This window comes from Loxodonta africana, chromosome 8 (assembly GCF_030014295.1).
Source record: "Loxodonta africana isolate mLoxAfr1 chromosome 8, mLoxAfr1.hap2, whole genome shotgun sequence".
NCBI classification, from domain to species: Eukaryota; Metazoa; Chordata; class Mammalia; order Proboscidea; family Elephantidae; genus Loxodonta; species Loxodonta africana.
The window spans coordinates 60,830,328-60,857,479 of record NC_087349.1 but is presented as its reverse complement, the minus strand read 5'-3'; the positions used below and the strand labels follow the sequence as shown (position 1 = coordinate 60,857,479).

The 27,152-nt window shown below is 38.0% G+C and overlaps 1 protein-coding gene and 1 pseudogene across 1 annotated transcript in view; both read right to left on the bottom strand.

Moving 5' to 3' along the window:
• Positions 1 to 27,152, bottom strand: part of CDK14 (cyclin dependent kinase 14) — a 687,166-nt gene that overhangs the window by 119,390 nt on the left and 540,624 nt on the right. The window lies entirely within an intron of this gene.
• LOC104845614 (protein tyrosine phosphatase type IVA 1-like) lies at positions 66 to 851 on the bottom strand (annotated as a pseudogene).

Sequence of the window (27,152 nt, the reverse complement as noted above, 5' to 3'; positions counted from 1 at the left end):
AGGCTTATCATTCACCAAGCCTACATGTTGGCTAATATGTATGATAAATTAGGTCCTGACTCAGGTTACACTTCCAAGGCAATAGCATCAGCCAGCCCAGTGTTGTTTACTGCAGCCTTTGTTTTATGGTCACTGGAGTCTTTGAAGTGAGCCACGTTTTAGGACAAAACTTCAAATATAAAAGTTGCTTATTTTTAAAACCTCCATGCCATTTTTGTCATGAACTTTACTGCATCTTCATGCTTCATTCCACCTTCAATTAATGCTGGAACTCTCTCAGACCTGCACCATGATGAACAGCAAAATATCAACCAAGTTCTTCATGAAACTTAACTTTTATGAGACTTCACCAGTCATCAACAGTCTAGTTGGATGGTAGTGAACCATCACTGAAGAATAATTCAGAACCTATATGCCTTCTTTCTCCACAAGAGCAATGTTTTAAGTTGCTTCATGTATTCTTACTATTGAGGCAATGCTATACTTTTTAAGTTCCTCTATAAATTTGTTTAGGGTTGTATTGGTTGGATTGTGTGTAATAAGAAATCTCATGTCCTGTACAGGAGCTGGGTGGTTCATTCCAGCCATGTTAATTTATATAATAAAAACAAATTAGGAGAAGATTAACATATTTGAATTCAGAAAATCATTTCTATTTCAACATAAAAACAAAACAAAACAGAACCTGTTGCCGTCGAGTTGATTCCAATCCATAGTGACCCTACAGGACAGAGCAGAATTGCCCTACAGGGTGTCTAAGGAGCATCTGGTGGAACTGAACTGCCGACCTTTTGGTCAGCAGCCATAGCACTTAACCACTACACCACCAAGGTTTCTGAAATTCTCAGTGCTTTGAATACAAAGTTAGGAGTAACGGTGAATGAAATGAATCTCCTAACATGAAGCAGCAATTCTTCAATCAACACTGAGGCAACAGAAAGGATTTACCCTGAGGTTTACCTAATGCAGAACAGAATTCTTGTAAAGTGCTCTCTTGATTTAAATTCAACACCCCTAAATACAAGTTTGGAGGACCTGGTGGCGAAGTGGTTAACAGCTCAGCTGCTAACCAAAAGGTTGGCAGTTAAAATCCACCAGCTGCTCCTTGGAATACCTGTGGGGCAGTTCTACCCTGTCCTATAGGGCTGCTAAGGGTCACAATCAACTTGATGGCAAATGGTTTGGGTTTGGTTTTTTTATATACAGGTTAACCTCTCTTATGAGTGCTTCTTCATGTTGTAATGGATTTATAAAGTTCACTTGTCTGCACAGAGGTTGTGCTGGGCCTTAAAATTATCTCCAATGCCCTTCAAGCAGTGATCAGGAATACCACAGAACTGACCGAAGGTGGGGCCAAGATGGCGGAGTAGTCAGATGCTTCCAGTGAATTCTCTTACAACAAAGACTCGAAAAAACAAGTGAAATGATTATATTTATGACAAGCTAGGAGCCCTGAACATCAAAGGCAAAGTTAGAAAACGGACTGAGCAGGAGAGGGAGGGAGAGACGGTTCAGAAGTGGAGGAGATTTGCCAGATCTGAATCACTGGGAGCCCTCAGGCACCATTCCTGGGAGCGACTGCGGCTGGGCTCCAGATGCAGATTCCTCAGGGAGAAGCAGCCAGACAAACAGCCTATTCACACCTCCGCTCTCAGCAAAAGCTAAGTACTTGCATATACTTTACTGCACCCCCAGTCCCCAAGATGGCTTCACTGGCTGTTGATTTCCCTGGGCCTGAGATAGGTCCTACTGCTCGCCCTGAGCATTTCTCCTGGGCTTGGAAAAGGAATAAATTCACAATTGGGGAAAATAATCTGCCAGTTTCACTAACCTGGGGAGCTCAGGACAGAAGTGGCTCCTGTCCAGGCACGAAAGGTCTGTGGACTTTGAATACCTTTCCTCCCTACATAGACCTGTGAGGGCCTATTTCAGGAGAATAGGCTCTTGTTGACAGACTGCAGCTGTTACAGCTGTGCAGTGGAGAGGTGGGTGTTTGATGTTTGACATTGCTTTGTTATAAAACAGGGTCCTCACCTACCCACATCAGGGGCTTAAGGACTGGTGGCTCCACTCAGGTCACCCAGCCACCTGCGCCAGGGGTCCAAGGAGAACTGGTACCTCCCAGTTCTTAAAACCAAAAACACTGGGTGCTCATGATCTGTCTGCAGAACCCATCCACCTGTGCGCTCTAGGGAACAGGGACGCACTTTCCTCACAGACACGTGGGGGATGGTTGTCAGCCCCTTGCCTTGTTCAGAGCATGACCCCCTGCTACAACCAGATACCTGTGCCTACACCAATTACCCCTACCCCTCTAAGACTGTAGGACAGAGCATGTACCACACACTTGATGACGAACTACCTGGACACCTGAGCTGAATCCATACAAGAAAAGTGAATGTACTCCTAGGCTCATACACCTGATAACAGCTCTAGCCATCTGGTGACAGGACGTTAGAGCTTCAAAGGTGAAAACAATCAAGCTAGCTCATTCATGCAACCTATTTGGGCATCTTAAAACAAAACAAAGCAAGAAGCTAGTATACAGTAAGCAAAGATAAAATAATACAATAACTTACTGATGGCTTGGAGACAACAGTCAATATCAAATCACATAAAGCAGATCATGATCGCTTCAACAAGCTCTCAGAACAAAGAATCAAGAGATTTTCTGGATGAAGGTGCCTTTCTGGAATTACTGGATGCAGAATACAGAAGATTAATATACAGAACTGTTCAAGACATCAGGAAGGAGATCAGGAAGAAGATCAGGCAATATACAGAACAAGCCAAGGAAAACACATATAGAGCAGTTGAAGAAATTAAAAAGGTTATTCAAGAACATAATGAAAAATTTAATTAGCTGCAAGAATCCATAAAGAGACAGCCATCAGAAATGCAGAAGATTAACAACAAAATACAGAATTAGACAATTCAAAAGAAGGTCAGAAGAGCAGAATTGAGCAAATGAAAGCCAGAATTGGTGAGACTGAAGATAAAGCATTTGGCACCAATATATTTGAAGAAAAATCAGATAATTAAAAAAAAAACCAAAAAAAACCCTAAGAATCATGTGGGACTCTATCAAGAAAAATAACCTACAAGTGATTGGAGTGCCAGAATAGGGAGGGATAACAGAAAATACAGAGAGAATTGTTGAAGATCTGTTGGCAGAAAACTTCCCTGATATTGTGAAAGATGAGAAGATATCTATTCAAGACGCTCATCGAACTCCACATAAGGTAGGTATTAAAAGAAGGTCACCAAGACATATTATAATCAAGCTTGCCAAAACCAAAGATAAAGAGATAATTGTAAGAGCAGCTAGAGATAAATCAAAAGTCACGTACAAAGGGGAGCCAATAAAAATAAGCTCAGACTACTCGGCAGAAACCATGCAGGCAAGAAGGCAATGGGATGACATATTTAAAAAACTGAAAGGAAAAAATTGCCAGCCAAGAATCATATATCCAGCAAAACTGTCTCTCAAATATGAAGGTGAAATAACGATATTTCCAGGTAAACAGAAGTTTAGGGAATTAGTAAAAACCAAACCAAAATTACAAGAAATACTAAAGGGAGCTCTTTGGTTAGAAAATCAATAATATCAGGTATCAAACAAAGACTAGAACACTGGACAGAGCAATCAGAGGTCAACCCAGACAGGGAAATCACAAAAATACATCAAGATAAAAAAATGCTCAAAACAGGGGAAAAAAATGTTATTATGTAAAAGAAGACAACACTAAAGCAATAAAGAGAGCCTAAGAAATGTAGTCATAGATCTTCCATATGGAGAGGAAGACAAGGTGATAGGAAGAAATAAAAGGTAGGTTTAAACTTAGAAAAATAGGAGTAAATACTAAGGTAACCACAAAGGAGACTAACTACCCTACTCAACGAAATAAAATACAAGAAAAAAATAGAGACTTAGCAGAAATGAAATCAACAACAATGAATAAGAGGAAAAGAAAATATATTAACTACGCAGCAAAAAAAATTAAGTGGGAAAAGAAACTGTCAACAACACACAAAAAAAGACATCAAAATGACAGCACTAAACTCATACCTATCCATAATTACACTGAATGTAAATGGACTAAATGCACCAATAAAGAGACAAAGAGTGGCAGAATGGATAAAAAACACAATCCGTCTATATTCTACCTACAAGAGACACACCTTAGACTTAGAGACACAAACTAAAACTCAAAGGATGGAAAAAAATGTGTCAAGCAAACAACAACAAAAAAAGCAGGAGTGGCAATATTAATTTCTGACAAAATAGACTTTAAAGTTAAATCCACCACAAAGGATAAGGAAGGACACCATATAATGATTAAATGGACAATATACCAGGAGGATATAACCATGTTAAATATTTATGCACCCAAAGACAGGGCTGCAAGACACATAAAATAAACTCTAACAGCATTAAAAAGTGAGACAGACAGCGCCACAATTATAGTAGGAGACTTCAACACACCACTTACGGTGAAGGACAGGACATCCAGAAAGAGGCTCAACAAAGACACGGAAGATCTAAATGCCACAATCAACCAACTTGACCTCAGAGACATATTCAGAGCACTCTACCCAAAAGCAGCCAAGTATACTTTCTTTTCCAATACACATAGAACATTCTCTAGAATAGACCACATATTAGGTCATAAAGCAAGCCTTAGGAGAACCCAAAATATTGAAATATTACAAAGCATCTTCTCTGACCATAAGGCCATAAAAGTAGAAATTAATAACAGAAAAAAAAGGAAAAAGAAATCAAACACTTGGAAACTGAACAATACCCTGCTCAAAAACCACTGGGTTATAGAAGACATCAAGGATGGAATACAGAAATTCATAGAATCCAATGAGAATGAAAAAACTTCCTGTAGAACCTTTGGGACACAGCTAAAGCAGTGCTCAGAGGTCAATTTATATCAATAAATGTATACATACAAAAAGAAGAAAGGGCCAAAATCAAAGAATTATCCTTATGACTTGAACAAACAGAAACAGAGCAACAAAAGAAACCCTCAGGCACCAGAAGAAAGCAAAAAATAAAAATTAGAGCAGAATTAAATGAAATACAGAACAGAAAAACAATTGAAAGTGTTAACAAGACCAAAAGCTGGTTCTCTGAAATAATTAACAAAACTGATAAACCAGTGGCTAAAGTGACAAAAGAAAAACAGGAAAGGAAGCAAATAACTTGAATAAGAAATGAGATGGGTGATATTACAACAGACCCAACTGAAATTAAAAGAATCATATCAGATTACTATGAAAAATTATACTCTAACAAGTTTGAAAACCTAGAAGAAAAGGATGAATTCCTAGAAACACACTACCTACCAAAACTAACACAAACAGAGGTAGAACAACTAAAGAAGCCCACGACAAGATAAGAGATTGAAAAGGTAATTAAAAAACTCCCAACAAAAAAAAGGCCCTGGTCCGGATGGCTTCACTGCAGAGTTCTACCAAACTTCCAGAGAAGAGCTAACACCACTACTACTAAAGGTATTTCAGAGCACAGAAAAGGACGGAATACTCCCAAACTCATTCTATGAAGCCAGCATGTCCCTGATACACAAACCAGGTAAAGACACCACAAAAAAAAAAAAAAAAAAAGAAAATTATAGACCTATATCCCTCATGAACTTAGATGGAAAAATCCTCAACAAAATTCTAGCCAACAGAATTCAATAACATATCAAAAAAATAATTCACCATGACCAAGTGAGATTCATACCAGGTACGCAGGGATGGTTCATCATTAGAAAAACAATTAATGTAATCCATCATATAAATAAAACAAAAGACAAGAACCACATGATCTTATCAACTGATGCACAAAAAGCATTTGACGAAGTTCAACACCCATTCATGACAAAAACTCTCAGTTAAACAGGAATAGAAGAAAAATTCCTCCACATAACAAAGGGCATTTATACAGCCAACAGCATCCTAAATGGAGAGAGTCTGAGAGCATTCCCCTTGAGATCAGCAACCAGACAAGTATGCCCTTTATCACCATTCTTGTTGAACATTGCGCTGGAGGTCCTAGCCATAGAAATTAGGCTAGATAAAGAAATAAAGGGAATTCAGATTTGTAAGGAAGAAGTAAAAGTATCTCTATTTGCAGATGACACTATCTTATTCACAGAAAACCCTAAAGAATCCTCCAGAAAACTACTGAAACTAATAGAAGAGTTCAGTAGAGTATCAGGACACAAGATAAACATACAAAAATCAGTTGGATTCCTCTACACCAACAAAAAAGAACACTGAAGAGGAAATAACCAAATCAATACCACTTACAGTAGCCCTCAAGAAGATAAAATAATTAGGAATAAATTCTATCAGAAATGAAAAAGACCTATACAAAGGAAACTACAAGACACTACTGCAAGAAACCAAAAGTGACCTACATAAGTGGTAAAACATACCTTGCTCACGGACAGGAAGAATTAACATTGTAAAAATGTCTACTCTACCGAAAACCATCTACAGGTACAATGCAATTCTGATCCAAATTCCAACGACATTTTTTTAATGAGTGGAGAAACAAATCACCAACTTCATATGGAAGGGAAAGAGGCCCTGGATAAGTAAAGTATTACTGAAAAAGAATAACAAAGTGCAAGGCCTCACTGTACCTGATTTTAGAACCTATTATACCGTCACAGTAGTCAAAACAGGCTGGTACTGATACAACAACAGACACATAGACTAATGGAACAGAATTGAAAATCCAGACATAAATCCATCCACATATGAGCAGCTGATATTTGACAAAGGCCCAAAGTCAGTTAAATGGGGAAAAGACAGCCTGTTTAACAAATGGTGCTGGCATAACTGGATATCTATCTGCAAAAAAATGAAACAAGACCCATACCTCACACCATGCACAAAAACTAACTCAAAATGGATCAAAGACCTAAATATAAAACCTAAAATGATAAAGATCATGGGAGAAAAAATAAGGACAATGCTAGGAGCCCTAATGCATGGCATAAACAGTATATAAAACAATACTAAGAATGCAGAAGAGAAACTAGATAACCGGGAGCTCCTAAAAATCAAGCACCTATGCTCATCCAAAGACTTCACCAAAAGAGTAAAAAGATTACCTACAGACTGGGAAAAAGTTTTTAGCTATGACATTTCCGATCAGCGTATGAGCTCCAAAATCTACATGATACTGCAAAAACTCAACTACAAAAAGATAACCCAATTAAAAATGGGCAAAGGATATGAACAGGCACTTTCACTAAAGAAGACATTCAGGTAGCTAACAGATACATGAGGAAATGCTCATGATCACTAGCCATTACAGAAATGTAAATCAAAACTACAATGAGATTCCATCTCACTCCAAAAAGGCTGGCATTAATCCAAAAACCACAAAATAATAAATGTTGGAGAGGTTGTGGAGAGTCTGGAACACTTATACACTGTTGATGGGAATGTAAAATGATATAACCAGTTTGGAATCCGATTTGGCGCTTCCTTAAAAAGCTAGAAATAGGATCCAGCAATCCTACCCCTTGGAATATATCCTAGAGAAATAAGAGCCTTTATACAAGCAGATATATGCACACCCATGTTCATTGCTGCAGTGTTTACAATAGCAAAATGGTGGAAGCAACCAAAGTGCCTACCAACAGGTGAATGGATAAACAAATTATGGTATATTCACACAATGGAATAGTACGCATTGATAAATAGTGATGAATCTGTGAAACATTTCATAACATGGAGGAATCTGGAAAGCATTCTGCTGAGTGAAATTAGTCAGTTGCAAAGGAGAAATATTGTATGAGACCACTATTATAAGATCTCGAAAAATAGTTTAAACAGAGAAGAAAATACTGTTTGCTGGTTTCCAGACTGGGGAGGGAGGCAGGGAGGGAGAGGGATTTTCATTAATTAGTAGACAAGAACTATTTTAGGTGACGGGAAAGATAACACACAATACAGGAGAGGTCAGCACAACTGGACTAAACCAAAAGCAAACAAGTTTCCTGAATAAACTGAACACTTCGAAGGACAGCGTAGCAGGGGCGGGGGTTTGGGGACCATGGTTTCAGGGGACATCTAAGTAAATTGGCACAATAAAACCTATTAAGAAAACATTCTGCATCCCACTTTGGAGAGTGGCATCTGGAGAGTAGAAGGACTCTGGAGGTCATGGTCTCCAGACCTTATATAAGCGCAAGACAGGGACCGTTCCCCAAACCAACTCTTCAGACAGGGATTGGACTGGATTATGGGATAGAAAATGATACTGTTGAGTGAGCTTCTTGGATCAAGTAGACACATGAGACTATGTGGGCAGCTCCTGTCTGGAGAGATGAGAGGGCAGAGGGGGTCAGAAGCTGGGTAAATGGACATGAAAATAAAGTCGAGGGAAGGAGTGTGCTATTTCATTAGAGGGAGTAGAGAGAGAGCAACTACGAGTATATTTGAAGGTCTGTATAAGTTTATGTATGAGAGACTGACTTGGTTTGTAAACTTTCACTTAAAGCACAAAAAAAAAAAAAAAAGGAATACCACAGAACTGCCGATTTACCTGCTCAGGGCACTGCAGCCAGCAGTGTTCTCTCAAGGTAAGCTGGTTTAATGTTTTATCCCAGCAAGGATATTGGAAGGAACATCCATACTTCACACCTTAACCCTCAGTTCTCCAAGTGGATGGTCCCGTAAAGTTTTAGCATGTATGTTTAACTTAAAGTTTAGAGTTTATCTTTAATGTCCTGCTGACCAATACACAAACATTAGAAGACTTTAATTATGATAATACTAGTTCCATCTCTCATTCTATTATTGTCTAACATTTACTTTCTACTTTGTATGAATTTTAAGGACACACATTGGGAAATGTTATTATTATTTCAATTGATCTTGTTTACCAAGTTCTTTAATCCCCTTTCTTCTCATGTTTCAGATGTTCCTTTTCAGATTATTTTTCTCATACCTGAAATACAACCTTCAGAGGTTGTCTCTATGAGGATTATTTAGTGGCAAACTCTCTATTATGTTTGAAAGTGGCTTTATTTTTCTCCAATCTAGGACAACAGTTTGGCTGGGTATTTAAGTCTAGGATGAAAGTATTTTTCCTTAGCCCCTTGAAGCTATTACTCCACAGGTTATTACTCCATAGGCTTTTGTCTTCAATCTTCCCCTGGACTAGGGCCTTCTACGCACAGGAACCGCAGGTCCAATTATGCACTCTGCTCCCAGCACTGCTTTCTTGGTGGTATGAAGTCCCCAAGTCTCTGCTTGCTTCTCTTTCCTTTTATCTCTTCCAAGATAAAAGGTGGTACAGGCCACACCCCAGAGAAACTTCCTTTACACCGGCTCAGGGATGTGACCTGAGCAAGGGTGTTATACCCCACCCTGATCCTCTTTAACCACAGGCAGAGATTATGATTTATAACACATAGGAAAATCACAAAATGGAGGACAACCACACAATAGTCATGGCCTAACAAAGTTGGCATGTATTTTTAGGGGACACAGTTCAATCCATGACACATGTCTTTCATCAATTGTGGAAAAAAAATATCAGCCATTAATCTTTGAATATTGCCTTTTCCCAATTCTCATTTTGTAACTCTAATGTAATACCATCTTCCTAAATCCCCCTTATGTCTTTACTCTTTCACATTTTCCATCTGTTAGTCCCTCTGTTTTGGATTCTGGATAATTATTTCAGGGCCATCTTTCACGTCAACCCATTCTTTAATTAGCATTTAGTGTTATTTCCCCTGTTCACTGAGTTTTTACTTCAATGATTAGATTTTTTAGTTTTTATAAGTTCTTTTTAATTCTTTAACAAATTTGCTTTTTCAATTTTGATGATCTTTCATTCAAGTTTTTAATTTGATCTTTTATTTCTTTACATTCTAAAAATAGTCATGTTCTAAACCTGATAATTCTCAATATCTAAAGTTCTGGATGAGGTCTGATTTTGTTGCCTTTGCTACTGACCCTCACCCAGGATGACTTTTTTCTCATATGTTTTATAATTTTAGATTGAGAACTCATGCTTTGCTACTGTTAATCTGTGGGGATCTTGAGGGGCTTGGGTTGAGAATCTGTACCTCCACAGGGGTTTTCTATGTTCCTGCCAGGTCCCAGAGACACTCTCAATACCTGGGCACTCCAAATTCTTGCCTTGGTTTCCTAAATCATGCAATATGTGTAAATTTCAACCTAAACATGTAGAAGTTTTCAGAGGAGACTTTTTCATCCCCACCCAGAGCCAAGGTTGAGACAAACAACTGTCCTTGAGGCCTCTCTTTGCTAGAAGCAGATTTTTTTTTTTGAGCCATCCCATTATTGATGCTGAAGTGCTTTGAGGGTCCTAAATTTATACAGAGAGTCTCAGCTTCTGTGTCCTACCTTTCTCATGTTCGAAGCCTTGTTTCCTGACCTCCAACTAGCTCTTTATTCCTGTTTTAAATAATATCTCCAAGGCACCTCCAACTTTAGCACTTATCACTTTGGTTTTCCCTCTTTTTTCATTGTTGCCCCTTGGTGATTTCACTTGTAGTTATCTACACTTAATTTTTTTCGGTCTTTTCTCTCAGTAATAATCACTAAATTGGTGTTGTTTCCTTGTCTTCCTTCCCTCTCTCCTCCCTCCCTTCCTTTCTTCTTACTAATTCCATCAAGTCACCTCTATCAGGCCTCAAAATCTAGCTAATTGAAGTTGTTTCAGACTAATGTTCTTTCACCCCACAACTTTATGGGTAAGTCTCAAATAAATTATGCTAAGTCAAAGAAGAAACCATATTTCAAAGGCTACATATTTTATGATTCCATTTATATGACGTCCTGGGAAAGGCAAAATATAGAAAGAGAAAATTGATCAGTGATTGCCAGAGGCTGGGAATGGTCAGAGAGGTTGACAAAGGTGCACAGGAGAGTTTTTTTTTCCAATGATGCAATGGTTCTATATCTTGATTAAGAAGGATGGACCCTGAGACATATAGACATGTGAGAGGGCAGGGTGAGGCACCTGTCAAGGAAATCCAGCAGAGAAAGTAGTTTAGAGATGGAGTGTTGCAACTGTTTCAAAAGGAATATTCAGGCACTAAGAGTGAAAAGTTGGCCTCCACTGAGTGGTGGAAACTGGACTTCCATGTCTTAGGGGGATTCCTGGTCCTGATGCCTCAAGGGGATTGCCCCTCTCCCCCATGCCTCAAGAGCTGTTCCAATCCCTACTGAATTCAGGGTATGCGTGTGCAAGGAATTATATAACATGAGTAACTTTTAAGCAAATACTCTTAATGCAGTTGAAAATAATGGTATGTTGCTATTCCAACCGTAATTAATTTTCTCAGTCCTTTTTTTCATCTATGCAACCGGCACACACATGCGCGCGCGCACACACACACATATACACACAGGCTTTACTTACATTTTAAAAAAGAGACTTGAAAGAAGACAACAAGGCAGTGAAAAGCAGCCTTAAACCATGAATATAGAACAGGATATTCTCTTTATTCCTTGGACAGGTCAGGTTTTAAGGATTTTTCCAGCTCTAACACTGCTTTTTTTTTTTTTTTTTTTAACACTGCAGATTCTCTGATCCAGGAAGAGCCTGATTGTGAACTGGGGGCAGGGAGGGTGAGCACAGCTGTACTTATTAGCATGTCAGGTACGACCTACTAGTACTTTTTTTCCTGTCACCAAAGACATGATCAAACAGTGGCTCTCATTTCTTTCCACTTACCCTTTCAACTAACTCCGCTTCAGAGGCTCACCTAAATTCCTAAGCCTACTTGAAAACAGAAAAACAAAGGGCAAAACAAATTCAGAGTTTTTTTTTTTGGCCAGACTAAAGAAGGCTGTCAAAGTTGAAAAGAGAGACCTGGAAGTGGGGGCAGGGGGAACTCAAGGAGGACAAACAAGAGGCTGGGGAAATAGGAAGAACAGGGTTGCTGGGCTACTGCAAAGTGAAAAGGGCTCCTTCCTGCAAAACCTAGCTCCTGGCACAAAAGGAGGAATGCAACATTTGTTGAATGAGTGGGTGTTTGCTTGAGGAATAAGTACCTTCAAAAGCTTTTCCTTACCTGAGAAACGAGAATCAAAAAAAACAAAAACAAAATCACTTTTGACCAAAAACATCTTAAGTTCGAATCCTGATCCTTAAGGAACATCTTCAAAACACATAACCCCTGGAGGATGTCATTTTCTTTGCTTTTTGTTTATTTTTTTTTGAAATAGGAAAGAAATTCATCCCTGCCTTTTGTAAAGCAGTTTATAAGCTTTTTACCACAATGTAGGTGCAAAATGGTTTCCCTAAAACTGACAGTACATCTGTTTGTAAAACAACTAAGGCAAGTTACAAGAATTGACTTCTAAATATCTCCATAAAAATCTTCCTTAGAATTTATTAATGCCTTATCTTATAAAATTTGGTCAGAAAGTATAGAGGTGTAGTGGGCTCAATTTACTCATTAGAGCATTCAATAAAGATACTGAAGTTCACATAAAAGCTTAGAGATAAAAGTGATGAGATGAAATTACATACACAGTGGGGTAGAGCCTGAAGCATAATAGTGTGTTCTGTCTAAGAGACACTGGAAAGAGAGCAACCTGACCTGAACCATGCTATGTTCACGTTTTGCACACTGTCACACTCTTCCCAGAGCAAAGCCATGGGGCTGGAGGCCTGCATCTATTTATTTGACAGTGCACATGTTGTCACCTTGCCAAAGACACCAACACAGGCACTGGGCAGTGGATTATAAAACAACTGATTTCTTGAAAACTATTTGGGTGATTTGTGCGGACATCTGCCCTTCAATGCAGATAAGTCTGTTTCCTCAACCATGCTGAACAGAACCTTCAGATGGAGCACTCCTCCTTGTCTACATGTCAAAAACAAAATGCTCTTTTAACTACCTTCTTACCAAAGCTTTTTGCCTTAGAGAGAGTATGTGGCTGTAAAAATTTATTTTTCAAAAAGTGACTTATTTGTAGAAAATAGGCTTAAATTTATTCATTTTATAAACGAGGGTTAGTAACTGGTCAAGCAAAATATGACTGGAATCCCTGACAATGGAATAAACTCTTGGGAACACAAAAACTAACATAAGGAAAGATTTAGTCCTACACAGTAAACCTTCTCAAACCCAAACCCCTCTCCCCTCCCCCAAAAAAAGCCAAACCCATTGCTGTTGAGTCATTTCTGACTCATAACGACCCTACAGGACAGGGTAGAAACCATACGGTTTCCAAGGAGGGCCTGGTGGATTCGAACTGCCGACCCAGGTGTTCAGCTTATGCAATGAACTGAGAACCAAGACTCTTAATTACATTAATAATGAAGCCACACAGAGTTGATTAACACTGAGATTTCCTTTGTCAATTCACTGCTTGTCAAAAAAAAAAAAATGAGATTCTTCTCCTCAAGGTAAACAGATAACATTTTTATATTAGTTTCCATAAATAGGCTGTGTTTTTGTAGGACACAGAAAATTACCCAATTGTCATTCACTTATTGTAATGAAATTGTTTAATGCCACAATCTCCCTGGCAGTCATTCCTGTAATGGTCAGCTCATTTAACTGCCAAAATGCTAAATAACAATAATGCTATTTGTAGAAAACACTTAAGTTTATAAAGTGCTTTCATTTGATAAAGATGATCAAAGGGTCATACTTACAAAATGGAGATTATTCAGACTTCTGACTCTTAAATCTTAGCGTCCATCACATGCCATGTCAATGATTTATTGCTAAAACATGTACATACCAGGCTGTATGTAACCCAGTTAGTAAAGAGGTAAGACAGTTATTCCTAAAGCTTTCCTTAAGGACGCTTTATATGTTTCTATATTTCTCTCTCTTCCTTTAATTCTGAACTCTTTTTCTGTAGGGACTATTCTTGTCAATATCTCCACTGCCCTATATTAAATAAAGACAGCACTTATAGTCCAGTCTTAACATGGACAAGATGAATAATTTCCAAAATCTGTCATACGAAATCTGCCCCGCTGGGTCTCTCCTTCAGACAGAACTCTTCCTCAACACAGTTACCCTTGCAGTCAACTCTACCTGGTGGAAAAGTATAGAAAGTGCTGAAGAGCCCTCAGCAGGATCTGAATGAATCAAGTTTTTGAAAATGTTAACAGTGACGCTCTAAAGGGTATTATAAAACTGCCCAAAAAATAGGCCAGGAAAAGGAAAATATTAAATTCTTACTTAGAATTTCACACTTCAGCTAGATAATATTTAACCCCAATTTTCTAGCTTTGATTTTATTTATTACCATTTTCTATGCTCCCTGGAAAAGGGGTGTCTTTGAATGTTTAAATTTATTCTGAAATCAAATAAAGAGTAGTCTGCTTTAAAAAAAAATAAAAAGGCTAATTTATGACATGATTATAGTAATCTTTTCCATGTACTAATATAATGCTATAGATTTTCATATTTACATTTCATAAATCCACTGACGAGACATTATTATGAAATATTCATGGAGAATAGCTAATGTAAGTGAAATTATGTTCTTTTCAATGAGAACCCTCATGTATTTAAACTTATTTTCATAAAACTACCATAAATATAGATCATGCTTTCATCCTGTTTATAGGAAAAACCAAAACCAAAACCAAACCCAGTGCCATCCAGTCGATTCCAACTCATAGCGACCCTATAGGACAGAGTAGAACTGCCCCATAGAGTATCCAAGGAACTCCTGGCAGATTCGAACTGCCAACCCTTTGGTTAGCAGCCATAGCACTTAACCACTATGCAACCAGGGTTTCTGTTTATAGGAAAGAATCAGTTAAATACTTTGCTACATTGGTTTTGCAAAAATTTGCCTTTAATTTCTTTCTCTAATTCTTCCCCATTGCCTAGTGGCAATGGTTTTTTGAGCTGTAAAATGCTATTTTTTAATAGCGTATATAAAAATACTATAATTATACACGACTATAACTTTTAAAAATTACTCTAAGATTTGTTAAAGCTTGCCAAACATTATAACATTTTTCTTATATAGGATAGAACATATGTGTCGGGCATTACACTGCTGCCTTAGTTATATTTAGAAAAGATTCCGAGGTTTAGTGGGCTAGTGATCACACGACTCTGTGACTTTTGTTCGTATTTTACTTTAACAATGTGAGTCTTCACTGCTTGGTTAACAGTACAGGAGGTACCAACAGTTGCTCTTTAACCTTCTGACTGGGAGACATGATAGAAGAAGAGGGACAAATTTTATTTTAGTAAAACAAAAACACTTTATAGTAATTAACCCTTGTAATCAGAAGGATCAGGCCTTGCAGAATACTTAAAAGAAAATTCTAAACTCACAAGTTAGTGCAGAATATCCTCAAAACCCAAAGATGTGCATTCAACAGAACAATTACAACTTCCCAATTATTTACAGTTATATCCAGGCAACCCTGGTGGTACAGTGGTTAAGGCTGGCAGTTCGAACCTACCAGACCCTGCTTGGAAACTTTACGGGCAGTTCTACTCTGTCCTATAGGGTCACTATGAGTCGGAATCAACTTGATGGCAATGGGTTTGGTTTTTTTGGTTTTCTTATATCCAGTCATAAGCACTGTTGTTGGTGTTAGTTGCCATTGATTTGATTCTAACCCACGGTGACCTCATGTGTGCAGAGCAGAAATGATCCATAGGGTTTTCAAGGCTGTGATCTTTCAGAAGCAGATTGCCAGGCCTATCTTCTGAGGTGCCTCTGGGTGGGTTCAAACCATCAATCTTTTGGCTAGTAGTCAAGCACTAAACTGTATGTGGCTCTTGCATGCCCTCCCCGGTATGAAATTCCATTGTTACCTGGAGGACATCAGGTAACTCATAACCTTTCTGACTTCTGGATATAGATCAGGATAAAATTAACAGCCCTCTCCTACTTCAAAGACTGCTTTGACGATTGACCTTTTTCTGCTGTAACTTGCTTAAATCAATTATAGGCACCTTATCACTTCACATAGTTCAACAGTTTCTAAAACATTTCAGGAAATTAAGAGTGAAGCTAATGTTATATCCCTGTGATGCTTTTGATATTTACACTATTTAGAGAATAAGGATTATCCTATTTTCCCAAATTCAAAGTGGTTGATTAGAGCATTATTTCACTTGAAACAGACAATCCTCATTTCTGGTGATAAGAGATGGCACTGGAAGTTTAAATTTAAATCTTCATTTATCCAAAAAAAAAATAATAAAATAAATCCATATTAAACTTCAGGAATGGCTTACGCTTCATATTTCAGATGGATCAGTTATAAATATTTAGGCCTAATTACATGGATAGCATGAAAAACATTTTCACTACAAAAGGCTCCTGCAAAACAGTTTAGTTTATTGGTGCATCTGTATTATGGTAAAACAGAGTTAATAGAAAACGGTAACTCCATAACCTTTCATTCCCCTGAAACCCTACAGAAGTTACAAATCTTTAGTATTATGGTAAAACAGAGTTAATAGAAAACGGTAACTCCATAACCTTTCATTCCCCTGAAACCCTACAGAAGTTACAAATCTCAGCATCAGAGGTGGGTTTTGGAGGGCTGATATCTGCTTCACAGGCATGGAACAGTGTGTCCTTTGACTGTAAACAGTACTAAAAATAGCTCCTAAAAGGCATCATTTTATTTGATATTATTTCACCGAAAGAGAGGAAAAATATATCTTTAATCCTGAACAAAACCTCTTCAAAGTTTACGTTCTCAATAAACCTTTCACTGAGAACTGAAAATATAACTTAGTAATGCAATAAATGCCCTAACAAATATATCAGATTTTTCACTTAATGCTTTTTACAGGCTTAAACCAAATGCAGTAAAAGAAAATCACCTTTTACAGTCTGATTCCTACAGGAAGAATGTCTTGCTGTTATGCTTTTTAAAGAAGGCATGGTGAATTTATATCAACTTTGGTGAATCTTGGGGCATGATAAAAGGAAGAAAATACCAGTGCAGTTAACTTTCCATAGAACTCTTTCCTCACACATTTCTTTCTTTATGGAAAGGACAAGAACCAAGATAAGAAAAAGGTAAATATATGTGCGTGCGTGCACGTGCGCGTGTGTGTATGGAGCCCTGGTGGCCCAGTGGTTAAGAGACTGGCTGCTAACCAAAAGGTCAGTAGTTCAAATCCACCAACTGTTCCTTGGACACCCTATGGTGTAGCTCTACTCTGTACTATAGGGTTGCTATGAGTTGGAAATGACTCAATGCCAATGGATTGTTTGGTTTTATATATATATATATATACATACACACACACACACACACACACATATATACACATTACAGATACACACACACGTATATATACACATTTAAGACAAAAGACATACCGTATGCTGATATAGTAAGAGATAATGTTTCCTTGGGGAAAAAAAAAAGAATTGTTTTCTTGTAGATTAAAGATATTAAATGGCATTGGGATTAAAGAAAATTACAAAAACAGTTCTCTCAGTTAAATCAATGTGAAAGAAAATTTGGTTAGGAATATCAGTTGTGTAATATTCCATTGGGCTACTGAAGTTTAGTTCAAGGTAATTTAAGAATCTATTTGCTAGGAACTTTAAATTTCTTGATCTTATTATGACATTGCATCTGGAAATTCAAATCCACCATCTCAAGATGTAAAGAGGAACTGGCCTGAGTGCTTATGTCTAAAACAAGAATTGGATTACAGCTATTAATAGTTGGGATGCTCTTTAGGAAGAAAATCAAATCCCCTTACAATGCTTATTCTCCTACAAGGAATCTTCCTTCCATCTGTCTTCCATATCACACATGTCTTCTAGGCTGCACACTGAACCAACTATATGACCCCTCATTATCACAAAAGACCAGCCAGCAAACTGAACCCTTTTTCTAAGTACCATGGAAAGTTATGCAAAGGAGAAAGAAATGGTTGTTGACCAATTATTACGTGCTAGATATTTTTCACATGTCATCTCCCTTATCCTATATACTTGGCCAATGAGGCCATCAACCTTTACAGACAAGGAAGCTGAAGCTCAAAGAGGAGATCTTACAAAGTGAGAGGCCGAGCATGTTAGGTGCCTCAAATGCTGATACTCTTTTCTCTATATCCTCCCATTTAAATGCACTATTTATATCTTATCTTTCTCTCATTATAAAAGACTTGATCACTGTAGAGCATTTAGAAAATTTTGAAATATTACAGAAAATAAAAACAATACATAAGTCAGTTATCAAGAGATAATTTTTCTCAAATAGATACTGTTGTGCTTATATATATAGGTCAGAATGAGTATATAGTTTTGTCTTTATCACTATATACATTTTTTTTTCCCACATGATGAAATTTCTTCCCCACATGATGAAATTTCTTCCCAAACCTGAATTTTAAAGGCTTTCCTTAAGTTCATGAAAGTCAGACTTGAGTTCATATTGAGGACATACTAGCTTTTTGTTTTCCCTCTAGGGAAGAAAAAGAAGATTTTATAATCAACAAACGCAGACATCCATAGTGGATATATCCCGTTGAGGGTACACACTTTTCTTTTCAAATGGGGTGTTTACTATGATTCTCATTTTGCCACTCATTATTCCCTTAATAATGTAACTAGTTTTATCAAATTTCTTCCATATGCAAAAACATGGCTACCAGCATTTAATATTAGACCAAGGTCTAGCGATGTACTCAGATTTGTGACCCTTGTACTGTGTACACCATGATGAAAAACGATACATTTCACATTATTACACAGCTCTCCTTTTAATGCACTTGCAGGCATAAGGTTTGCCGCACCCAGAACTTTCATTAAAAGAGGAGAAAACAAGACTTCAAGGACAGGTAAAAAGCAGTTCGTATTTACTGCATACCCATGAGAGGACAGCTGTAGTGGGAGTGGAGTAAGACGGAAAATTTTCTATTTTTCTTATTGAAATGATACAGCCAAAATAGTAAACATGCTTGCAAAGTAGGAAACAATCACTCAAAATTCTGCTACCTAACAACTGTTTTCTTTTTGTATATTCCATTCCAGTCAGTGTTTGCAGACGTATTTTTACAGTTATTATGTCAGTATGCATATACTTTTTTATTCCGCCTTTTTTCCGTAAACATATTAAGTATCTCCTGCTGAAGTTTATGAGATCATTCTTCACCTGGCCTTTGCTTCTACTTTCCAATCTCATCTCATCTTAGTCTCTGACACTCACTATCCTCTTGCCCTTAAGCTCTTTCATTCTTTAACAATTTCTTTATAGAGTGTTCACAATATGCCAGGCTCTGCTCTAGGTGTTAAGATACAGCAGTGAACAAAGCAGACAAAATCCTAGCCTTCATATGGCTTACAGCCTGCAAAAACATCATCCTGGTTCTTTGTCTCCATGTACTTACCACTTTCTGAAATTACCTCGTTTGTTTTTTGTTTATGTCTTCCTACTTTAGAAGGTAAGCTTATAAAAGCAGGAACCTTGTCGGTGCAACCCCCAGCACTAGAACATTTATGAAAAAACAAAAACAAACCGAACTTGTTGCCATCTTGTCGATTCTGATTCATATCGACCCTGTAGGACAATGTAGGACTGCCTGATACGGTTTCCAAGGAGCAGCTGGTGGATTTGAAATGCCAACATTTTGGTTAGCAGCTGAACTCTTAACCACTGCACCATCAGGGCTCCACTAGAACATTTAGATGATGGTAAATCGATACTCCTCAATGTGCCATGAATGAATAGGTTCGTGCCTCTTAATACGTGTTTAACGTTGTTGACCAGTTTGCAATGCCACCATCGATAAATGAATGGGCCCATTTCTCTATAACCTCACCAGCATTAGTGTTTAAGGAGGAGGTTTTGGATCTGGTGTTATGGTTGCTAGTGAATGGTAGTTTGATGGTGAGCATAGAATAGACTGAAGCAATCTTTCGATACTTTTAAATATTGCATTAAATGTTATTCATCCTGATCACTGAGACTTTTTGGCACTCCCTTAAATTTTGAATCTGAGGCAAAGGCCTCACTTACCGCATCCCAGTTCCAGCCCTGTTGTTGCTAGGTGGCACAGAGTCAATCGAAACTCCATGTGACAGAGAAGAACTAGGCTATAACCTTTATGGGACCAGACTGTCAGGCCTTTTCTCCCACCGAGCTGCTGGCTGGATTCAAACAGCCAACCTTTAGGTTAGCGGTCAAGCACTTAACTGCTGTACTACCAGGGCTCCTAGTCCTAGCCCTACAAGGTATAAAATGACAAAGGAGGAATATATACAGTTATAGATCTGCTCTTGAGGCTACAAAGTGATTGAAGACACGAACATAAACTTTTTGAAATAAGCTGAAATGCCCCTATTTGAAAACTATTTGAGGGCTGTTTTCAGGATTAAACGGGAAAATGCACACAATGCATTTGGCATACAGGGAGGTACATGTATGCACACGATAAACAAATGCAGCTGTTGGTATTTAATAATAAACACTGCCACTTCTCCACTACTTGTACCCATGTAAAAAATTAAGCTGATCCTACTAAGTGCAGTAAAAATAAGGCTTATAAGATTGTAATATTCTCTCTCAAGTCAGTTTATATCCTGGAAAATCCTTTGGTAAAAGACAACTCATTGGAGGATTTAAAAATTAATGGAAAAAACAAAGTGATGAGGATTGAGATAATGCAATACGACCTCATACATATTTTCAAATGTTCCCTAAAATAAAACAATGATGTTATTATTGTTAGGTGCTGTCAAGTTAATTTTGACGCCTAGTGACCCCACATGACAGAGCAGAACTGCCCCTTAGGGTTTTCTAGACTGTAAATTCACTGGGTGAGTTTGAATTGACAGCCTTTCTGTTATCAGAAGAGCACTTAACCATTGCACTACCGACCAAAAAAAGCCCAAACCCATTGCTATTGAGTTGATTTTGACTCATAGTGAACCTACAGGACAAAGCAGAACTGCCCCACAGGGTTGACAAAGAGTGGCTAGTGGATTTGAACTGTCAACCTTTTGGTTAGCAGCTAAGCTCTTAACCACTGTGCAACCAGTGCTCCATTGTACCACGACAGCTCTGCTATGATTAAAAAAACACCAAACCCTCTGCCATGGAGTCAATTCCAAATCATGGCAACCCTACAGGATAGAGTAGAACTGCCCCATAGCATTTTCAAGGAGTGGCTGGTGGATTTGAACTACTGATCTTTGGTTAGCAGCCAAGCTCTTAACCACTGAGTCACCAGGGCTCCAATAAAAAAACAAAAAACTATGATAGAGATGATAAAGTACCAGAAATAAAAACATTTTCAATATTATTTTATATGCAGGAAATTAGAAATATTCTTTTTAGATATATTTCAGGATCCACCTCCTAATTCTTAAGGGGACTTTTGTGAATGTGTTTTGCTGTGACACATACAAACGGGTATACTGTCCTCTCTGCCAGTTCCCCCTTTACTCCTGCTACATTTGTTCCTCTTTCTAAATGTCCAATGTTTTCTTCATTTTATGGCTCAGCTTGATTTGTTCCTGTTTTCCTGGCCCATCTTATTTGTCTTGATTTCCTCGTGCCTAGCTGGCAACAAGGTGCTCATGTCCAGATTTATCAAGGCCACAGCACAAAAACATGTCTTCTTCTTGCCCATCCTTCTCCTCCTCCCTCCCAAACCTTCTGTTCAAATGGACCCTATTGTGGGTTGAATCGTGTCCTCTCAAAGAGCATATGTTGAAGTCCTAACCTCTGGTACCTGTGAATGTGACCTTATTTGGAAATAGTGTCTTTGTAGATGTAATCACATTAAGATGAAGTTATGCTGGACGGGCTCTAATTCAGTATGACTGATGTCTTCTGAGAAGAGACACAGATGAACACAGAGGAAACATGGTCACGTGAAGATTTAGGCAGGGACTGGAGTTACGCTGCCACAAGTTAAGGAACACCTGGGGCTACCAGAGGCTGGGGGAGGCAAGGCAGGGGCCTCTCTTAGAGCCTTCAGAGAGAGCACGGGCCTGCCAACACCTTAATTTTGGACTTCCAACCTCCAGAACTTTGAGAGAATAAAATTTCTGTTACTTTAAGCCACGCAATTTGTAGTAATTTGTTACGGCAACCATGGGAAAACTAACAGAGTCCCCAAGCAGAGCGACTCACAAACATTTGAACCAGCGTACTTGGAGCTGCAGAAACAGCAAAATGACGTCTACAACCTGTAGTTGGGAAGGACTTACTGTAATTCTTTATGTGGCCAGGGGCTAATGGTAAAGTTAGTATGAAGAAAACATTTTTCATTGTGTTGGTTTTGGTTCTGCAGGTCGATATGTGGAAAATAATTTATTCTACCCTATGTGTGGTACGAATATGAGAACCCTTCCGAGGAAAGTTTTAAAAATTTTCATAAAATTTTTTTACGTTTGTCTCAAAAGACATCATTCTCTCCTATATTAGAACATGTAATTTAAGGAGTGATTTTTAGCATCAAATTTGCAGGGTGTAAAAAAAAAAAATATATATTTTTTTCATTCTAACTATGTAATGAAGAAGAGTTAAGAAGTAAAAACTGGTACCTTGCATTCTCCTTCTAATTCCATGCCCTTGTCTTTGAGCTTTCATTTTTTCTCTGTATATCTATGTGAACTGCATGTGATTATGTGACCATTATTAAATAGCCTAAAGCACAATGGAGTTTGCAAATGGCTATTCCCAACACAGAAGTAGTTGCTACACTACAGAGACTTCAGTCTGATGATTTCTCTGCAGAGAACTCATATGTCCCTTAACAGAAAGGCTACCAATCTCAGAAAGGCAGGGAACTGGCTTCCTGCATGATATTCCAGTCCTAAAGCCCCTTACTAAGAAAGCATTGACAAGAATGTCACGATCCCTCCCCATTTTGTTCTGTCATTCTTTGTGCTATGGGAATCCCTAGTCTTTTCCAAGAGGCTGGTCTCTTAAAGAATAATGTGACATACCAACCAGCCTTTCATGCCTCTCTCTATGACAAAAAATGCACATCATATGGAGGAGGGTGTGGACCTGGGAGCATGGGAGCTGAGAAGAGTGGCTTGATAGTGAGCAGAGAAAAGGCTGAGACTGTCTTATACTAAAACTGAGCACAAGCTTTGAGCTGCACATTCTTTTACTCCTGGAAGTGTCATCTGCCTTTAACTCGCCATCTGGCTCTTAATAGAAAATGAATTGTAATGTAAGAGTGCCACGCCATATCCATGGCTTAAAAAAACCTTAAAACTGACATAATTGCTAGAGCTGCTTGTCTTCTTGAGCACTAATTCTATCTTTGTAACTAAAGCCAAAGAAAGACAAATGAAAAAATAATTTAAAAGATGTACATTTAGTGTCATCTGGGGTCCAACTAATTATAATTTCCAGGTGTATGAAGGTAAGGGTGTTTTCAGGCATGTCCTTAACATGAGACAGGTACGTGACACATACCCTTAAAGAAAGCGTGCTTATGTCTTAAAACCAACAGTGTCAGTATAATGTAGAAACCGAGGATATGCATTAACAGAACGTGTGTAAAGATGGGAGTATTTTCAAAAATGAAAGAAAACAAATCTCATCTGATTACTCGGGAACTTAGAAGAACATTAAAAAAAAATATTAGGTCACTTCAGAATAAAACTAAACCAAACCCGTTGCCATCAAGTCTATTCCAACTCATAGTGACCCTATAGGACAGAGTAGAATTGCCCCATTGGGTTTCCAAGGAGTGCCTGGTAGATTCGAACCACTGACTTTTGGTTAGCAGCCATAGCTCTTAACCACTACACCACCAGGGTTTCTCACTTCAGAACAGCTGGTATAAAAATAGGCTTCATTGTAGTAGATGTAAATAGCTGTTTCATATTGAAATACACAGCCTGACGCATATTAGCACATTTCCTAATTGGCTTGTATCCGTAGAAAACACTAGATATAAATAGGCTGACTGAGCTTAGACTGTGAAACAGACAGTGCCCAGCAAAATCAGTGCTGCCAAAGTGCCATGCTTTGAAACTCCATTCTGGACATTCAAAAGAGAATGTTCAATATTCAATAAAATCAAAAAATTTGAAAACTGAAAATCTCTTACATGCTCTGAGATAAAGTAAATCCCAAGGCAGAGTCAGAGGATTTGGATTTAAGCTCAGACATATATGAAAAATAAGTTAGTCAGAAAATAGAAGCCTGGGCAGTAGATTTTTAGCTGCAAAACCTAGTCCACCTGACAATATATGCTGGGCAAAAATTGTTTTATATTGATCAGAAGTCATGCTCTATTCTGCACTGCCCAATTTGGTAACCACTAGCCACATGTGGCATTTAAATTTATGAAAATTAAATGAAATTTAATATTCAGTTCCCAGAATAAATGGTACAAAAATAAGCTTTATTGTAGCTGATATTAACAGCTGTTTCATACATATGTGTGTATATACATATATATATCTATCCAGAAACCCCGGTGGCATAGTGGTTAAGGGCTACGGCGGCTAACCAAAAGGTCAGCAGTTCGAATCCGCCAGGCACTCCTTGGAAACTCTATGGGCCAGTTTGACTCTGTCCTATAGGGTCGCTATGAGTTGGAATTGACTTGATGGCAAAGGTTTTTTTTTTTTTTTTTTTGATATAGCTATTTCAAGTTACTCAATAGCCACACGTGGCTACTGGTCACAGTACTGGACAGTGTAAATAGAGAACGTTTCCACCACTGCTTAAGGATCTACTGGATGGTGCTGCTCTATATCCTTAAGAGATTTACTGAAGCTTCTAGAAATTCCTAAAGTGTTTTAAAGGAATTATGTAGTTTATATACCAGGAGGATTGAGTATTGATACGGGCAGTAGAGACTGGAATGAGAAAATAAATGAATGTGGCTATTGAAAAGAGGAGGGTCAGGAATTTACATCAAAGATGTGCTGGTCACAAAGATGTTCTAGTCCACAGTGGCTGGAAGATTTGTGGAAATGTTTTTCACTTCCTTAGGAAAATAAGAGACAACAGAATCCTTTCAGGGGTCACAACCTAACAGTAATGGATGTGTGGTAGCAGGATTCTAAGAGAGGGGAGCAAAACATCATGTGATCACCAAATAAAACTAGAACTGGAGGTACACTTCGACTCAAATTCTAAACCCTAGCCAGGGTGGTAAAAAATTACAGGCAAATGGAAAATCCCATTTTGAATTCATCTTCATAAATAAAATGATGCATGCAGTTCCATTTGGAGGCAAAAACAAGGAACCTGGTGTAATCCTTCTTAATTAAGTAGCTTCCAAGGTAGCTGAACCGATTCACGAAAATATTCACCATCCAGATACCTGAAGTGGCAGATGGGAGCAGACAATCAAAACATGAGGCAGTTTTGGCTTTTCTATCAGAGGTATTTTATTTGCTGTGTTAAAGGGGGAAAAAAAAGTGAGCTGCTTATCTTGCATATTTTATGGAGATAAGCAGCTGTCCTCTAACCCTTTTTTTTTTCCCCAGAACATGCTGCCCTCTGCAGGCCATATAGATACATACACACGTACAGATACGTATAAATAAGAGTTCAGTCATATCCAAATTAATAGGATCAGTTGTGAAGGTGTGATGAACAAGAAGGGAGGCAGCTGATTATATCTGTGGATCTGAAAGGCTTTAGGATCAAGATGAGAGGCAACATTTATAAGCCTTTATTGGAAACTCTATGGGGCAGTTCTACTCCGTCCTATAAGGTCGCTACGAGTCCGAATCGACTCAACAGCACTGGGTTTTTTTGGGTTATTAAATCATACCTCTTCAGCAGGTATACATATAAGAAATCATAAATAATGCTATAGTCTTATCATTGCATTTTCTCCAAGAAACTTACAAGTATGCCAACAATCAATTTCCCTTTGTTTTAAGCAGGGAGGAGAGGGTTTTGAAGAAAGAGGAGGAAAAATGGTTGATGCGGTTTGACGGCTTTTACTAACATCTCCAGAGTATATCAATTTTGATTTAAAACTCAATATATTTAAATTCAGCACTGAGTTGGGAAATAGAAGCCAAAGCATATGAAGAATATACATGATTTTGCCTCTGCTAAGACTTTAATCTTTTTAAAGCTGCCAGCAACGAAGTGGTCAAAAATCTGGCCTAAGAAATGAGAACTATCCTTCATTCTTACTTCAAATCGATTCTTTCACAATAGTCATGGCACAAACACACACACTCACAAATGAACACACGCACACACACGTGTGCACACACACAGCTGGTATGTTTACTGGTTTAGTCACTAAAGGATTTAGCTGGACAAACATCACAAAGAAGATGGCTGATTTAATTGAATTTATGATCAAATGTTTTCCATTGCAGGAAGACTAGGAAATCACTTATTGGGGGATTTGAATAATTTAAGGGAAGTTCTGTATTTGGCATTATGTTTGTATATCAAGTCTTGAGGGATTAAATACAGCTGAGGACTAGCAGAGAATTCATATGCGGATACACAAAGATATGCTATATACCAGCGCAACTAGGACCAGAATATTGATCCATTTGTGTTAACATTTCTAATCATTTATATCGCATTTGTAGTCTGAGCAAGAACATCCATATATATATATATGTGTGTGTATGTATATATATGTAGATGAAACTTCCATTGTAAACTTCTAGATTTTCTTGAGACCCCCAAAATGTCAAAATGACCTAAAAATGCTCTTTCAAATAAGACAGAAAATATTTGACTTGGGGACTGTGTATGTGTGTGCTTAAGGCATTTTTGTATGTTTCTTTTTGTTAAAGACATAATAAAAATTTATTGTGAAAGTCACTACCGCGAAGGATGTAACAATCTAATATGCAATTTCTGCCTCACGGTATGATTTGGTTCAGCGTCTGAGAGAAAAGACCAACTACCTTTGGAATTCTCTGCCCATTCTCCTCCCCACCTAGTGGTGACAGGTGCACCAAGGCCATGCACTCAGCCTTTCCTTTTAGTGTTTCCAGAGATAAATCGTCTAAACTCCCCATTAAACACTGTGAATAGCAAGAATAGTTTCTTCTAGTCTAACCATTAAAACCACCTAGTCAAGTGGACACCAGACCCTACACACTTGGTTTAGGTTTAACAAGTAGTCCATGCACAGATCGCATCTGAGGAAGAGATTTAATGAGTCTTTGAACTTGGTGACTTGTCTATAGGT